This window comes from Lagenorhynchus albirostris, chromosome 16, assembly GCF_949774975.1.
Source record: "Lagenorhynchus albirostris chromosome 16, mLagAlb1.1, whole genome shotgun sequence".
NCBI lineage: Eukaryota > Metazoa > Chordata > Mammalia > Artiodactyla > Delphinidae > Lagenorhynchus > Lagenorhynchus albirostris.
The window spans coordinates 19,980,588-19,996,462 of record NC_083110.1 but is presented as its reverse complement, the minus strand read 5'-3'; the positions used below and the strand labels follow the sequence as shown (position 1 = coordinate 19,996,462).

Sequence of the window (15,875 nt, the reverse complement as noted above, 5' to 3'; positions counted from 1 at the left end):
CCTGTGAGGCACTGCAGTTCCAGCAGAGCTCTGCTCATTGATTACAGATTCACCTGGCTTAACTTGATAAATGATTTTGCCTAAGCCTTCTGTCTGAGAGGCCTATTCAAATCTTGTTGATATAAAATTTTCACTGCCCCTTAGCCACTAATGCTGACATTACTGGTGATAATCTATGGTTTGTATGTTAGTATGTGTCAAAGTAACAGTATTTCGTTAAGCCCTTTGGCAAATAAGTTTATCTGATTTTGTGAAATTATATGAAGAAAACAACACTTTGAATTCAGCATGATTCATGACTAGTCTGTTATAAGTAAGTTTTGAATGGGTTAGGCATGAGTTGTCTTGCTTTGGGAATGACGAATTTCTGGTTGCTTAATATACTGGTAAAAATGTGCAATACATTCTGTTATTTTGGAAGCCTTTACAGAAAGCCTGGAACACTGAATGGCTTATTTTTCTGGATACTACAAATTTTTCTTTTGAGATACTTCATCATGAATCAGTTCTAATTATAAGTTATGCACCCATGACAAGTGACTGGAAATTAGTTATTCTCTATGTGAGAAATATAACCTAGAAATGGATTTTTGCCTTATTTCTACCATATGGGTTTTCTGATGATTGATGATAAAGAGTGTTTACATAGAATATTCCACATTCACGTAAACACATAATGCACTTAACATAAATGCACTTAAAAACATACCAAAGCTCTACAGCTTCTAAACTAAGGACCAAACCCTGAAGAGTAACTTCTTTAAGAATCCCTTTCTCTTGATGTACCACAGGTATAAAGCTTTTTAAACTGAATGTTAATAAAATTTTCCACACTTTCACCTCCATCTATCAAAAATGGAGTTAAACTACTTGCACCTTAAAGCCACGTGGAATCCATCTCCTAAGAACATGTGGTCTAGTGGTTTACCTTTTAGGATCTTCAAGGAAGATCTTCAAAACAGTGGAATGATCAATAGCTACCTAGACAAACTTTGACTTGTAGACTTGGTTTAACCAGTATTTCTTATATTTGACTGTGGGTCCCCTTCCCTTTCCATTTTCATGTAATGCCTGTTAATACAGAACATTCTTCAAGGAAAAAAATATATATTTCTATGTGTATGTGTATAATTGACAGCAGAGTTGACGCTAGATTCCAGTTCCTCTCTTCTTGTCCTCAGGGCTGTGCTTATTATCCTTGAAATATTGTATTTATAATACACTCTAAAGCATTTAACATTCTGGAATACTATAGGAGAAAGAAGGAAGCATTCTAATGAGTTAAATTATCTGATTAATTGGAGATTACAAAGCACGCAATTTTTGGTTTCCTTCCTTGCAACTGAAGATCTTTTTGAAGTTTATATGTTGCTTTTCTTTGTCAATAAATAGATCATCCTATGAAAGTTTACTTTGCCTGTTATAGTTGAACATTTTGCAATACTCCAGGGTCATTCCTTAGAGGTGGATTTTTTATTGTGTGAGGTGGTAGATTTAGAAGTGGAGATGGGTTAAGGAAGGTATTCGGATGTCTGGTAGCATTTTTCTGTTGTTGTTAATGATTTTTTGATGACAGTATTTTTGTCGTAAAAATAAAATTAACTAGTGGTTTTGATTAACTACAGTTATTATTGTAATTGCATTATGTTGCAGTTGTAAATCAACTCTCCGTATAGAATAGAGCCTATTGAGTTGGCATGAATTAACTGGACTTTCGCTGGAATAATTTTTTTCTAGAATTATCACCCATCAGGTGGTAGATATTCAATAAATATTTGTTTAAAAAAATTAAATGCCTTGTGTGCTGGTCCCTGTGGCCATAGCTTACCAGTTTTATTAAGGGAAGCTGAGTAAGGAGGGAGAGCTTTTTGGCTAATTTCAGCCTCTATGCTTCGTTCATCAGAATGTGTGATGCTCACCCACTGATTTACAGGAGTGCGTCTTCATTACACATGGGCTGCACATCCTCTGATACTCTAAGAGCTGAGCCCTTCCAAACTGTATTTAATAGTCTGGATTTGATGTTGAAATTAGACTGGAATACACTAATGCCTACCACTACTGATCCTGCATCATCCTATTATTTTCTCTCCTTTAAAAAAACAATCAATTTACCTTGGTAAAGTGCTTACTTTTTATTAATGTAGCTTTTTAAAAAGAGCTGTACAGTTCTGACGCATTAGGTTGGAATATTGCTGGTAATATATCCTGTATATAGCCTCATCAGACCGATGCTTCTGTAACTCACAGTGCCTTTTCTTATTGAAAAATCTTTCTCTTTCAGCCAAAGGAGTATAAAGAAGTCTAAGAAGGGATCTGTTCTGCCCTCTATTTAGGCTCAGAAAGACAGCCTTTAAAAATAACACTTTGTTACTGTGAAAACATAGAATCTAGACAATCAAATTACATAAAATACTCCTTTATTCTGATAGGTGTTCATTACTTTATTAGTTATGAGCAAGATATATTCATTCATATTGAAGACCAAACTGCATTTAAAAAAAAGCAAACTGAACTTTGCAAAATAATGAACACTTCCTCCCCTCCCCATGCACATAATAATCAGTTTTATAAATTAATGGCTTATGAGGCTTTTATTCTTTTGACTATATTCAGCATGCATTTGGTATTCTTTATCTCATTTTTACTAACATCATTTCTTCTAGGTCTTCCATTCATAATCTATTTTAAATTTTGTCTTATTAAAAATTTGGTGACATTATCCTGCGTCTTTTCTTGCACAAGACAGGGTAAAACTAAATAATGTTAAAAAGAATTTAAAGACTTTTTTTAATCCAAATGTATATACTTTCTAAAAAGGGTATGTACTTGCGCATCACACATAGCATACTGCAGTTAGGTTTTTATGCAGACTCTGCTTGAGTACCTTTTCCCCTAGTGCCCTGATATGGTCTCTTAATTAATAGCCTAGAACGCACCTTCATTCCATTTGAACCTCCCTTCTCTATGTTCTAGATAGGAAATTATCAACAGGTTGGCCAAACCTGTCCCTCAGCTATATCTGATTTGGGCTGAACACTGTTGACCCACAGGATATTACACAAAAAAATTGAATTAGTTTATAACATTTGAATATCAGAAACTTCCCACAAAAATTGAGTTTTTGGTTTCTCTAGAAAAAACTGGAAGATACGGACCTATATTCCTGTTTGGCAACAGTCCTCTGGAGCTCAGTGGTAGCTGCCCCTTTTAGATGAGACGAGGGCTCTCTCATTTATTAAAACTTCAGTCCCCCCTACTCCCTATTTTGCAGACATTGAGGCTGATGATCAAATGACATTAGCACTTGTCTTGTTTTTTTTTTTTCATGCTCAGCACCTGACTGACCCTCTGGACGCTTGAGATTGTGACTCCTTACATCTTTCTGCTTTATTGGAACTTACTTGTATTGTGGCCAGCACCCCTGGGCACTAATAAGGAGTTATTATAAACTACTTTGAAATGTGCTTTCTGTTCCAGATATGATTCTTTCCACTAAAATACTTTGTATTGCAGGCAGTATATGAGAGGAATGAATCTAATGGTTAGGAATTTTAGGTTGCATGATCTGTGGAGGAGATACTTTGGGGCTAACAGTCCCTTTGGATGCCATTGCCTCACCCATGCACTGACTAACATACTGTCACTGTTTACAATTTAACTCCCTTGATTCCCTATCAAGTTGTCTATTCATGATTCACTCTGGTGTCTATCAGTGAGTCACGCCCCAGAGTGCCTGCCCTTCTCACACACATTTGTTTCAGAAATTGAGAGCAGAGGAAGATTTAAGGCATTTGAGGAAATGCTTTTGTGTGAGCTTTGGAATCTTGCTCAGGGATTATTGTTGCTGTGGTAAAATTGAAAGAGGTACAATGAAAATAGAGACCTTGAGAGTAGTTCTTTCTGAAATATTCCTATTCCTATTTCAAATAGTTCCTATTTGAAATCTAGCAACTGGTGACTACTAGCAATAAGTGTGCTTCATTTGTACCCCAAGAGTACAGTATTGTAACTCAATGCCCCCAACATCAGTTCTTTCTCCGTATAGTTGAATAACAACTTAAATGTCGTCTGTGTTTAGGAAAGACTTATGATACGTATTATCAAACAAGGATAACTTTTCTTTGTACGGTAGAGAAATCTCATCAGCCTGTGTGTTCCCACCGTATTCATCAAGAGAATGGACAATAAACAAGATATATGCAGTAGTTGGAATCTTTTTGTTCTCTTCTCTCTTGTCACTCTCATTGTCATGCGGGAGGTGCCCTCGCAACATCTCCAGGATTCTATTTTCTGGATGGTGCTCAATTTTCTTGACTGTTCCATTGGGGCATCACAAATTTCTTTCACATTCAGAGGGGTTTCAAATGCCACATAACTTCTAGTGAAGTGCAGAGTAGTTTAAGATCCAGAAGCCATGGTACAGGGAAGAGTATTAACACTCATTCAGGACAGTCTTCTTTCCCTTAACTTGCCATTTGACCTTGAAGAGACGGTGTGTGTATTACATGAATGTGTACCCTTCTTCACCAGAGTGAGCTTGTAGAGTCAAACTGTGTGGGCTGGATAAGATGGCTGCTTTCAGTTGTAATCTAGGATGATAAAGATGATCAGCCGAACTTGAGTTGTTCACTTGATTCAGGAGAGAAATGCGATAGGCAATGGATTATCCAAGTAAAAAAGTCATTTCATAGTAATTGGCTGACATTTAACAGCTGGAATTGAATGAAAGCCCATTAAATTTATTTAATCATTATGAACTCAGTTTTGAGAAGAAAACCAGATCTGCCTTCTCTGTATAAATCAATACAAAACTGTATCCCTTTTTTTTTTTTTTTTTTTTTTTTTTTTTTGCGGTACACGGGCCTCTCACTGTTATGGCCTCTCCCGTTGCGGAGCACAGGCTCCGGACGCGCAGGCTCAGCGGCCATGGCTCACGGGCCCAGCCGCTCCGCGGCATGTGGGATCTTCCCGGACCGGGGCACGAACCCGTGTCCCCTGCATCGGCAGGCGGACTCTCAACCATTGCGCCACCAGGGAAGCCCCCTTTTTTAAAAAAAAAAAAAAAAAAAAAATCTTTATTGGAGTATAATTGCTTTACGTTGTGTTAGTTTCTGCTGTGTAACAAAGTGAATCAGCTATACATATACATATATCCACATATCCCCTCCCTCTTGTGTCTCCCTCCCACCCTCCCTATTCTACCCCTCTAGGTGGTCACAAAGCACGGCGCTGATCTCCCTGTGCTATGCGGCTGCTTTCTACTATCTATTTTACATTGGTAGTGTATATATGTCAATGCTACTCTCTCACTTCGTCCCAGCTTACCCTTCCCCCTCCCCATATCCTCAAGTCCATTCTCTATGTCTGCGTTCTTCGGAACCATTTTTTTTAGATTCCATATATATGTGTTAGCATACGGTATTTGTTTTTCTCTTTCTGACTTAGTTCATTCTGTATGACAGTCTCTAGGTCCATCCACATCTCTACAAATGACCCAATTTTGTTCCTTTTTATGGCTGAGTAATATTCCATGGTATATATGTACCACATCTTCTTTATCCATTTGTCTGTCGATGGGCATTTAGGTTGCTTCCGTGACCTGGCTATTGTAAATAGTGCTGCAATGAACGTTGGGGTGCATGGGTCTTTTTGAATTATGGTTTTCTCAGGGCGTATGCCCAGTAGGTGGTTTGCTGTGTCGTATGGTAATTCTGTTTTTAGTTTTTTAAGGAACCTCCATACTTTTTTCCATAGTGGCTGTATCAATTTACATTCCCACCAACAGTGCAAGAGGGTTCCCTTTTCTCCACCCTGTCCAGCATTTATTGTTTGTAGATTTTTTGATGATGGCCATTCTCACTGGTGTGAGGTGATACCTCATTGTAGTTTTTTTTTTTTTTTTTTTTTTTTTTTTTGTGGTACGCGGGCCTCTCACTGTTGTGGCCTCTCCTGTTGTGGAGCACAGGCTCCGGATGCGCAGGCTCAGCGGCCATGGCTCACGGGCCCAGCTGCTCCACGGCATGTGGGATCTTCCCGGACTGGGGCATGAACCCGTGTCCCTTGCATTGGCAGGCGGACTGTCAACCACTGTGCCACCAGGGAAGCCCCCTCATTGTAGTTTTGATTTGCATTTCTGTAATGATTCGTGGTGTTAAGCATCCTTTCATGTGTTTGTTGGCAATCTGTATATCTTCTTTGGAGAAATGTCTATTTAGGTCTTCTGGCCATTTTTGGATTGGGTTGTTTGTTTTTTGATAGTGAGGTGCATGAGCTGTTTCTATATTTTGGAGATTAATCCTTTGTCAGTTGCTTCATTTGCAAATATTTTCTCCCATTCTGAGGGTTGTCTTTTCATCTTGTTTATGGCTTCCTTTGCTGTGCAAAAGCTTTTAAGTTTCATTAGGTCCCATTTGTTCATTTTTGTTTTTATTTCCATTTTCATGTGCTGTTTCATAGTGTTAGGCCTGATCCAGATTGTTTTGTTTTTACTATGACAAATCTGTTTACCTAGAGCAAAGATGTATTTTTAGAAACACTATTTGGTTGTTTTAAAATGCCTGATTTGTATTAGGGACATCATTACTTTCTGCCTGCCTAGGAAACCTAACGAGGGAAGTCCTTTTACTATTTTATAATCAAGACACATTCTAAAATGTTCTTAAAATTAAATATGATGTACCACATACCTGAAAGTATGAGTTTACTCCCCTAGTGATGGAATTAAATTTGCTGATGCTTAAAAATACCAGCACGATTGATAGACTGTTTACACTAGACCACCTGCTGATGAATTCGCTCATTCAGTACTTGTTTTCTTTTGCTATAATTATACTAAATCACACTGTAAAATAACCTACAGCTATTGAGAAATCTAGAAAGAAGAATTAACGTAACTGTCACCCCTCTAATATGTGAATTATTCTTCAAATTGTGAACTTTATTTTTCAGATATGTAGTTCCAAACCTTCTAGTAAATCTCATTAATAAGTATATTTGAGGTTCTAACAAAGGTTCATAGTCATTTAATTACCTAAACTTTATCTTTTACCATGAGTCTTTAGCTTTATTAATGAGCTTTTAAAAAAATCTCTGGTGGTGACATGTCACATGGTACAGAGAAAATTTATAGTTCAAGCAATATTTGAATGAACATTAAGGTCCCATTTAACATTGAGATTCCCAGAGTCTACAGATTCTTCTGAGACCATGGATGAATTATTCTATATGTTCACATCTGAAACTTCCAGTCAGGAATGTATACAGGATAGAGACGCCTGACCAAATCTTAAAAGAATTCACACTCAGTGCTTCACACATATTTCCATTTACTGATGGGTTATTTTGTAGAGGTGTGTTGGAGACAGTTTGATGTTTGCATTAGTATTTGGTTTCATTCTATTTATATTGGTTTATCAGCTCAGTCTCAAATAGGCTAGAAATCTTTTATTTTCTCCTTAAATTTGAGGACTACCAAAGCTAACTTTTCAAATGAGAGAATTAATACCATAGGTCAAGTCTTTCCCTGGACAGAAAAGATAAATGGTAGCAGAAAATAGTTCCTTGTCTTTAAAAATATTATTATATATTCCTAGAGAAGCAGTACTGATTCTTATTAATTTTAATGTTTCAAATTTGTTATGAAATTACACATTTATATGTTATCTATATAGGCCAGGATTGAGAAATGCTTAGTTCATGAGAGGGGTGATGTGGCTTTCTAAGTTTTCTCTTAGGACAGGCTCCATGTTTTATTAGTTCTTTTCATTCATCTTATTACCACTATGCCTTAGATAAAGGAGGCACTCAGAAAATATTTTTGAATGAGTGAATTATAATTGAAACTATACTACATTTAAGATTTCCCGGTATGCACAATAATTAAATAACCTCAGGGTGGGGGGGGGGAGAATGTAAAATAATTCATGCTATTTTTGAATGATGGTGTGTTTTCTTATGAGAAAGAATTACTTTTTTCTAAAGCCTTGTGATCTTCAGTTTGGGAAGATAATGCATAAAGCTTAATATCAGTGAAGTCCTTTATAATAGAGCCATAAGGGAAGGCCCTTGTAAATGTTACTCACCTGAGAGGCATCTGGGAACTCCAGTAAATCACCAGATGTCAGAGAGGAGTGGCTGATAATGGGAAACTATTTAGAACATCATCAGATTAGACACCAGATAATGTGTGGTTTTGGGAACCACGCCCCGCCCCAGCAGTAGAGCAAGGCTCTGGTGTGCAAAATTTTTCAGCAATACATATTGGTTTAAGTAACAATTCTCTTGCATTTTTCTTTATTCCAGGCTTTTTTTTAGTATGAAGACAGATGTCTTCTTAGATCTGCCCACTCTTGCCTGAAAGGCAGTAACTATTTCAGTAGCTCTTAGCATATTAAGAAAACTCATGTAATTCTACCCAGTTCACATTAATTTGCTCTTGTTGATTATTTGCTGTATGTAATATGTTAAATAATTGCTCGTGAATGGGTCAAGAAAAGCAGTCATTCACCTGTTTTGATTGCTATAAATATCTTGAAGTCATCCAAATGTGCTTCCATATTATTCACAACTCTTCCAAATCATTAATAGATATATTGAACACCTGTGCTAGCACTGATCCCTGAGTCACCTCATTATTAACCTAATTGCACAGCTTCATGATATTTCATTTAACCTTGATTTTACTACTAAACTTTTTTCAAACCAAGACATTTTCAAATTAATGACAAAACTTTACCTTTTATCCTGTGGTTGCCATGGTTTCATGATTGAATTTGCATATTAATTTTTTTGAATAAAATATCACTACACATTAATTTTTCTTAAAAGTTCAAACAAGAAAATAGTTATACACTTTTGTCTCCCAGTTGTTTTCACTGACATTTTACTTGTCTATCTATTCTTCTTTTCATTGTTTGTTTTCGTCAACTATTTTCAAAATGTTAAGGTGTGGAAATAATAATTCTATAATTCCATAATCATAGTATCATGATTTTGGATGCAGTTCTGTCTTTTTGTGAATACCAACTCCTCAGTGTTATTTTCTTCCTAACTGGTACCTCCATCACATTGGAGTCAGGAAAGGAAAAAGGAGATGGAATTCATTTTAGCTGACATTGCTGTTCATCAGTGAAGCCATTACAAGTGAAGAATGAGGTTTGCACCTTCTGGTTTAAATCAAGCTTATGGAGTGTAGTTTTATCAAATGTTGGAGCTAGAGGGGACTCTAAAGATCACATGGTTAAAATTTCCCTCATTTTTCAGATAAAGTAACAGAAGCCCCAAAGTGAATTGACCTTGACAAAGGTCACACTGATCAGAGCCAGAATTCTGCTTTTCACTCTATTGTTCATTCCACTGCAGCCTGGCTTAGGTTTTTATCATCATTGTTTCCCACTATGGGTGATTAAAATTTTCTGTTTCATTTATTCTGAATTTTGACAGAATTCCTTTTTAAGCCTCTTTTAGACCATCATCTACATCTCTATTTTAATTCCTATCAGTGCCTTGAATATCTAAGTTCTCAATAAATATGTATTGAATTGATGCATAAATCTAAGGGCATACTGTATATCTAGCAGATTGAAATATATATATTTAATATGTATATATATTGTTATACATATATACATATTAAAATTATGGCTATTTAGAGCATATTTAGTTTTTCTTTTATGTATTTCATGGATCCATATCTGTCATGAAAACAAGATCATAAGGGATAATATATGTTAATTTCCAAAACTGATTTCTAAGTGGTTAGGCTTTCGGATGCACAGATTTATTTGAACTATTGTACTAAATAATACTGAGTTTCTCTGTGGTATTGACTGTTTGTTTCCTTTATGTAAACTTTAATAACACTTGCTTTGAGACTCTCAAATCCAACCAAATTTCCTCATAGGTATTTGAGCTATTTTGGAGAGCATAAGGAAAAGGGCCTTTCTACAAAAACTCAAGGAAAGGAAGCCAAGGTTGTTATTGCTCTTGGTGTCCAGCTTTCCCACCTCCCAAAGGAGGCACTACCAGAAAAATTTCTGTGTTTACCCACTTTAAATATTTATTTTAATTTATTTTTCATAGTAACATTTCCAAAGCATTGAAATACTATTCATTGCTATTGGAAGGTCACCACTCAGATCAAATGCTCAGTGTTCTATCATATGGATAAGTCACTCCTTGGAAGAATTATAAACACCTTCAAGGTGCATTATGTATTTCAGGTTCATGATTCATCTGCTTTGGGGAAAAGTATTATTTCCTGGCACATGTTCAAATGCTATAATTTAAGCCATTTATGGTAAATTATTATGCCACTGCAACTAATGAAATTAATACAACTCCAGGAGTTATACCTAGGGAATAGTTGACTCATCTAGTCAAAATCTGGTTCAGTGTTCTTTAACATGCTAGGAAAAAGAAAATACCTATTTAAAAATTGTTGTCAGGGCTTCCCTGGTGGCACAGTGGTTGAGAGTCCACCTGCCGATGCAGGGGACGCGGGTTCGTGCCCCGGTCCGGGAAGATCCCGCATGCCGCGGAGCGGCTGGGCCAGTGAGCCATGGCCGCTGAGCCTGCGCATCCGGAGCCTGTGCTCTGCAACGGGAGAGGCCACAACAGTGAGAGGCCCGCTTACTGCAAAAACAAACAAACAAACAAACAAACAAAAAAATTGTTGTCAAATACTGAGGAAACATATTAATACTGAGCAGGAATGTATGTTAAAAAAATAATGTATAGGAGTAAGCAGAAAGGATTAAACTGCTAAATTTCTCTAGGTATTCATTTGAATATTTTGACCTAGGAAGTGTTAGATGAAATGTTATTAGAAAAAAAGAGGCAACTCTGTCTTAAAGAGAGGCTCTTTCTTCTTCTAGGATCTGAATATCCAGTTTTTCCTTTTCCCTTACCGTCCTTAACTCTATTTCCTATCATAGAATCCTTTAAAAATATTGGTGTAAATCTGTTGCTGAAAAATGTGCCATCTATAGCATACTTCTGAATCTGTTTCTCTTTCCCTTATTTCCCCCATGGTCATTTTCGTGATCACCTGGGTGACCAGAATTGTCTCATTTGCACTCTTGTCAGATTAATTGCTTCCAGGAAGCCTTTGGGTGAAGCCTAGATAGTTGGTGTTGCCATAATCTTGAAGTTAGTCAAATATCACACCGTAGATGAAATCTATGGTGTATACAGACCAAAGTGGCTTCCAGAGAAATGGCCTGGGCTTTTTGTGAGAGAACCATGGAGATTCTGAACTGATACCTACAGGATCCTCCAAGATAGATTATTATAGGCTTCTTAGATAGATAAACTCATTTCTTGGATATCCACATATAAATTTTTACAGCTCAGATCTCTCCTTGGGGTCTTCTTGATTGGGGTTGACCCAAAGTTACATTATATTCTGTAGGACTGAGCTTCAGACCTGAATGAAGATATGCGATTTTTTAAAAATGGGGTAATTGAAGTACACACTTTAGGGTTGTTGCTTAGCAGAGAAACGCCAAGAAAAAACATAGAAGGTGACAGCCCTCTCCACAGCAGGTGCCCCATTCCCACCACACACATTAAACCATACACATATAATGCACACACATATACACATACACACACACCACTGAGCACCGCTGTTATGATGAGTTGCTGATGGTGTGTTACATGTTTAGGATTAGAAAAAAAAAATTAAGAGCCACTAATCCAAATTTCTTACCCAACTTTATGTATGTGCTGGTAGTAATGTATTGATAGTCCCAGTTGCATCCATATATATAGTATAACAAAACTTAATGGCATGAGAAACAAGAAAAAATACATGGAGACTCCAGAACAGATATATTTTGTATGAACTTGTCTTAATAATTTACTTAAATAAGATTTTTACTTGTATTTTTGTATTGCACAGGTTTGTAAATTAATTTTGCTTTATTTATGAAGAAGACACCTCTGTTTTTACAAAGCTTGTACAGAATTGAAATATAATTTACAACCTTGCCTGAGCGTAAGTCAAATCTATAAATGTAGAGGCCTTGTATTCCAAAATTTTAATTTATTAAACATGTTAGTTTTAAATATATAGTTAGTACATTAATACCCATTTATTCTTTAATTTTCAAAGAAATTTCGTGAAATAGGAGTTATACAATTGGGAACAGAATACAATATCTGACATATACTTTCTTGATTTTCCTTTTCTTGCATTTGATCTCTTTTCTCTGATTTTAAGGAATAACAGGGCACTAGGACTTTCAACTAAAGATGGGATTTGCATGCCAAGTGAGAATTATTATATTTTAAGTTTGTCTTTATTGCATGCTTCATAAATCTGGCAGTTGGGCTAGTGTCTAATCATATAAATACACATGAAATGTTAAATGTAAATGAATTAATATATTTTGTGGACAAAATATTATTTTTCCTTTATGAATTTTTTATGATCTATGATTGAAGTTATCATGATTAAATTTTGGACAAGATATGAAAACTACATTCATTTTAAACCTCAATTTGGGAGATTTTGTTCATATTTATTTCATAGTTTATTAACATGGTACCTAAAACCTACATTTTAAGTTTCAGAATTTAACTCACATATTAACCCCAATTCTCTGAATGTAAGTAGAAAGAGACACTTAAAGAGGATCATGAAATCATGTTGAAGATATTTTCATATGGGTAAACTTGGATGTACCTGAAAAAAATAATTGTCTCTTTTTGATTTGGGGCTGGGATTGGAGGGATAGATGGGCAGCTCAGAAAGAGGAGTTTCGGCAGCTCAGAAGGAGGAGTTTAGGCTGTAAAGGAAGTGAAGGAATGAATGGAATATAGTAACCATGGTTTATGGTCTACAAGCTATACCTAGGTTAACTTTAAGGTAGAATTTAATATTAGAAAATAGTTAAGAGCCACTTAATGACAACCCATAGACTTTTGGCTTACTCTAAGAAAATACTTTTTAAAAATTCTTGAGAACTTCATTTTTAACCCTCATTAGCTCTTTTGATAATATACTTTGTTAGTGTCTTTAATCCAGCACCTGAGTATATGTTTCTGCTGGTGGAAAATATATTGAAATGTATGTCTTGCTTTGCTTAGTGATCTTTATATCTGAAGAACAGTATATGGGAGAAGGGAGAAGGAGTGTGCTGTGTGAGTGTGTGTCTATGTGTGTGTGTCTGTAAGTTTGTTTCTATAGCTCATAAGGAAGATAAAAATTAAGGAACGGGAAATCTAAAGATGATGAGATAGTGGAAAGTGGGCATGATGCTACAAAGAAGTAAATGAGTATTCCAAAATTTAGATTATACCACTGTTGAAATAAGAATCAAAAATACTTTTAGAATAGCAATTCTATTTTATTTCCTTGTACATTTTGCTCCCTAACAAATAATGAGCCTGCTTATAACAAAAGACATATGAAATAAAATGAACAAAATAGGCTTACAAAGAGGAAATAATATAAAAAAAGAAGAAAGCCAGGATGCTCAACAGGAAGGCTAACCTGGTTACCATGTTATCAGCTGTACCCTAGCTGTGGGTTCCTGAGCGGAGATGTAAAGATAGGATGTATTACAGGGCTCTAGCATTCATTCAGGACAAAGCACAACCATATCTTCGGGGTGCCGGGGTGGGGGGGGTTCCCTCGACCTAATTCTGAAATAAAATTTCTCACATACTCTTTTAAAAAATATGTTTTATAATGTGATGAATATTTTCCCTTACAATAGTTCCAATTAAATGTAGAAGCATATTCCCAAAGTCTTTTCTTATATGGACCTGTAGTACATTTTGAGGGAAGACTGTAGTGTATGTGGAGCATATTATGCAGCAAAATAGAAAAATTGTTGAATGTTGAATAGAATGTTAAATAGAATGTTGCTGAATAGAAAAGATAAAATTGATTTCAGAGTTAGAGATGAGAACTTCAAGGGAAATGTTTCTCTCTGCTCTAAAAATAATTGAAAAATGGGATGAAATAAGTCTTCTTGCCTTAATTCTTTTTTTTTTACATCTTTATTGGAGTGTAATTGCTTTACAATGGTGTGTTAGTTTCTGCTTTATAACAAAGTGAATCAGTTATACATATACATATGTTCCCATATCTCCTCCCTCTTGCATCTCCCTCCCTCCCACCCTCCCTATCCCACCCATCCAGGTGGTCACAAAGCACCGAAGTCTGCCTCTATTTTCTTTCTTTACCTGCTCTGTTTCCCCCTATCTCAGAAAAAAAAAAAATGAGGTAAACTTGATCAAGTAAATGGTAACAAGATTCACTCTACAGTGATTATATAAATGTATTCTGCATCTACTTAAAATTCAGAGTTCAGTTTCCAGTTGCATAAATTTAAGATATGGATCAATTCCACAAGGGTTTAGGCAGAAAATGAAAAGAAAAAAAAATAAGACAAGAGAACCAAGTCAGTTAAAATATTTTAATTACACCCCAAATCAAAGGAAACTATGGAAAAGCCTGGGAAAGAAGAAATTTTTATGGAAGCTTATGATTTTAGATCTGGTATGAAATAAGACAATTATAAAATATCTATAATATACTGAAAAGGGTGGAAAATGAAGGTGTATTATCATAATTACCAGTTATAAATAAATCAGTTGTTCATTATTTCCATCCAAAGAACAAACTGACAACAACATCTATTCAGTGAGTGAATGATTCAGTTAATAGTTTTTCATGTCTCATTTCTGACACTTTTTGGGGAGATAAAAATACTGAAGTGATTGAAATACATTGTGCTGGAGTGACTTGGACATAATTTATTACTAACAGTTACTCTTATTTCTAAAAAAATTTTTAATTTTTTTTCTCTGGAATGAAATAGCTTAAATGCTAGATGCTTCGGGGTTTGCTTCGGTAAGAACCTTACCATTTGGGAATTTCATAAGCAGTCACAGGTGAATAGTGTGGATATTTTTCACGTATTAAAAATTTATACCGGTATTCCTGAGGAGATTGGTGTGTTCTCTGGGATACCATAACTCTACACAGAAGAAGGAATGTCCTTCAGTGGATTTCTTTTTGTCTTACTGTCCATTACAGTAACACATGTAAATACACCCCAGTGGATGACTTTGTATCACATAATGGTTTGGCAGAAATAATCTTATATTTTAATATATATATTTATTTTAGCAATTCTCATTAGCAAGCTTCTGGATCTTTCATAAATACACACATATAGTTACGTAAAGCCAAGTCATTGAATGTTCAAGGGATTCGTGGAAGTCCTAAAATCCAGCCACAAGCAAAGAGCTCCTTTTATGAAAAGTGTCAAAGGATCTTTTTAAAAGGGAAGCTTTGAGCCTTATCTGAATTTTTTAAAGCACTGGGATATTCAATTTATTGAGAAAAAGACTTACTTTGAAAACTAGGTTTGGTTGTCAGATCTGGAACTAAGTTAAAATAGAACCGTATTGGTGCGTTAATAGAACTGCATAATATTGTGTAATTGGACAATTTATGTTGAAGATAAATTAATATAAACTTTTCCTCTTCAAGTCTTATCACCCTTGCTCACTATGTGAGCACACATATGCAATGAGAAATTTAATAGAAATAATAAAATGTAGCCTTTCTAGTGATCACTAGCTTAAAATATTTAATTATGCAGATGTTTTAGTCCATAAATTGTCACAAGTCCTTTTGGAAGTAGATGGGGTGGGTACGAGCCTGAAAAGGAGTGGTAGAAATCATCAAAGCCTTTTATTTTAGCTAGCATTAAACCCTATGAACCTGGAATTTCCAGCCAGCAGATGGAGGTCTAATAGTATTTCTCACAGCCTCTCTGGAGACTGTCCAATTATTTGCCATAACCATTCCATCCTGCTCTTATTGCACTCAGGAATGTAAGTGTCAGTAG

General features: G+C 35.6%; 1 protein-coding gene across 1 annotated transcript in view; it reads left to right on the top strand.

Moving 5' to 3' along the window:
- The window catches only part of CTNNA3 (catenin alpha 3), a 1,656,790-nt gene that overhangs the window by 536,272 nt on the left and 1,104,643 nt on the right, over nucleotides 1-15,875 (top strand). The gene's annotated exons all lie outside the window — the stretch shown is intronic.